The following is a 3068-nucleotide window of genomic DNA, read 5'->3' on the forward strand; positions in this document are numbered from 1 at the left end:
ATAAATAAATAAATAAATAAATAAAGTTATTGAGGGGCTAGAGTGGTGGCACAGGTGGTAGAGCGTTTGCCTTGCATGCACTAACCTAGGATGGTTTGTTTCCCCTGGTATCCCACATGATCTCCTAAGCCAGGGACGATTTCTGAATGCTTAGCCAAAAGTAATTCCTGAGCGTCACCGGATGTGGCCCCCAAACAAACAAACAAACAAAAAATAAAGTTATTGAAAACTCTATTTATTGTATTTCTTTTTTTCCCCTCTATCACAAATTATGCAGTCGAGTTTCCCACATTTGGGAAAATCACAGGGGTCAGCACACCCAGAGTACAATGGATGAGCCTTGCCCTGGGGAAACCACCTTGGTGATCATGGTATAGTCCCTGCCAGGTAAGTATATTCTTATATGTTTTCAGTGATTTTAGTGACTGCTACCAATATTTTACTAGTAATTATTTTTCTTATGAATATGAACTAAATATAAATTACTTATAAAATATATAAAATAAAAATTTTCACTAAATATGAAGTACCACAGGTGATTAGGTGAAATGAAGTAGAAACTGCTAGAGTCCAGACTCAAAGGATGAGATCACTAACTGGAATAAAGTTTAATACTTTAATCCATCTGCCAAAATGGCCCCCACACTGACCAGCCAGTGCCAAAGGATACGAGCCTCACCCAAGGTCATGAGGTGATTATTTAGGGAAGGGATATAAGAAGGGTCTAGCTTTCTGATAATCTTTAAAATGATTGGCTATTATCTAGGGGTACTTCCTACTGCTCCCTTGTCCTTCCCTGATAGGCTACCTGGCCATACCTGCTCAGAACCTGAGAAAAAGCCTTCCTTGTGGCCTTTACAAAATGGCATCTCTCCTTGTTCAGAACCCAGGTTCAGAAACCTTGAGAAGGGACCTGCTATGATGAGGACTAACCCAGCAAAGCCATGATATCTTACCAACTTATGGTTTCATGGCACAGGAATCAATTCCAGCCACCCAAATTTTCAAGAAGCTATGAAACTCAGTTTGAAGTGAGGGATTAATTTTTGTAGAAAAAAATTAATCTTAAGCCAACCCATTTCTCTTGCATAAGAGAATTTTAGGAGGAGATGTGATGTATAGTGAAGTAAAACAAATTTATTTAGAAATTGTGAGAAAGAAGAGAAAGAGAAAGAGAAAAGAAGAGGAGAGAAAGAAAGAAAGAGAGAGAGAGAGAGAGAGAGAGAGAGAGAGAGAGAGAGAGAGAGAGAGAGAGAGAGAGAGAGAGAGAGAGAGAGAGAGAGAGAGGCTTTCAGAGAAACATGGGCTCTACAGAGAAGAGATCATAGTAAGGAATTATATATCCCAAGTCAGATGCAAGAGACTCTCAGGAATGTTGCACATCTCCTAAAGAAAAAGAGTTGAAGAGTCAGAATAGGTAACTGAGACAAGATAAAATAAAGAAAAGTCACACAGAGTGCCCAGCTCCATTGACTCAGATAAGATGGAGAGTGCTAGACAGGCTTCTTCAAAGCTGGCCTTGAAGGGTTTTTGTTTCTAAGGTGTGCTGCCTTGGGGTCCGTTGCTAGGGCATTGTTTTGGAAGAACCGATAAATGTTCCTTGATGGGTCTTTGATGGGTCCTTGAGGGGCTTCAGCTGATTCTGACTTTATGAAATTTACCTGAAAATCCTTGCCAAAGGGGCCGCCTACCTGCCTGCCTGTTTCAAAAACAACTCCTTTATACCTCAATCCTGTCGTTGCCTAGCTGTGAGGTGTTTTGTTTTGTTTTTCCCAACATACTTAACTTTTCTTAATGTTTACTTTTCTAACTAGACATAAAAATATGTTGTCTATTACCCTTTAACTGAAATACTTATATGGGTTGTTTGGAAATTCTTTTTTTTTTTTAAATTTTCAAAGAGAGATTACATTGAGCAAAATAAGTAAGAAGGTGAGCAAATGCTGGATAAAACAAAGCAAGAGAATGTACAATATCTGAAGGAAACAAATCCTTGGGCTCTGAAAACTCACTTGAGGTGGGGATGGAGAAAAATGGAGTAAGCTGGGTAGGGTCAGAGGAGGGTTTGGGTCTCTGGTGGTGAAATACCTTTGGATGCTGAGTACATTTATACTACTGTAGCCCAGGTTACCTCAATACACAGTTCTGCTTCTACTATGAAAAAATAAAACAACACAAATTCTATGGTGGATACAAAGAAATTTGAGGGAGTTTGTAATATTTTACACTGCATTGTTGGATCAATTTGGTATGTAGAATTAAAAATTTTCATAGGTTTGAATCTCAGTTCAGCTACACATAAACATAATCAGATAACATTGCCTGTCAAAATTTTAGTGTTTCACTCCTCAAGCCAAGGTTGCTACAGCATTTAATTCACATTTTCAAATAATGCAATGCATCTGAAAGCAAACCATAAGATCTATATTGAGAAACAGCTGGCAACAGTGGTAGAATATGCAGAGTGATTTCATTGTGCCCTTGTCTGTATAATTGAGATGATATTACATCTGTTACAGGGATTACTGATATGATCATCAAAGATAAGGAATGGATGCATAGAAAGGTGCTCTTCAGTGGGAGCTCTTAATGTGAATAGAGGCTTGTTTCTGGAAATAAAAGGAAACAGGCACTATAATGCATATCCTGTACTTTTTATAGTCTCAGTGGGGTCTGAGGCAACATCCCCATAACCAGACATTAACATTTCTGCTGTTGAATCTTTGAAGGGTCACATGACCATAGGCTAAACCAAGATGATCAAGTCTCAAATTAGTTGGTGTCATTTTATTGTCCCAACTTACAAAACCACAAAACATTTTCAAAATCTGAAGTTTCAGAATTGTAAATGAGGACTGTGAATCTATCAATGGCTTCCAATGAGAAAAAAGTGATTTTTGTGACTTTGTGATTTTTGTAATTGTGAAAATGGAGGGTGCAGTGAAGGCTGCTAGGGATTTTAGTAAAGGCAACTTTCACCAACAGTAGGAACAGCAAAATAGAAAATGGAAGTGTCTGAAGGACAGGAATAGTACTCTTAAAAGGGGAACACAAATCAGGAAACTCAT

The 3068-nt window shown here is 38.2% G+C and overlaps 1 pseudogene; it reads right to left on the bottom strand.

Annotated features, from left to right (window-relative positions):
* Positions 1-222: 222 nt before the first annotated feature.
* On the bottom strand, positions 223-395 carry LOC126019496 (uncharacterized; annotated as a pseudogene).
* Positions 396-3068: the final 2673 nt, after the last annotated feature.

This window comes from Suncus etruscus, chromosome 9 (genome assembly GCF_024139225.1).
Source record: "Suncus etruscus isolate mSunEtr1 chromosome 9, mSunEtr1.pri.cur, whole genome shotgun sequence".
Classification (NCBI taxonomy): domain Eukaryota; kingdom Metazoa; phylum Chordata; class Mammalia; order Eulipotyphla; family Soricidae; genus Suncus; species Suncus etruscus.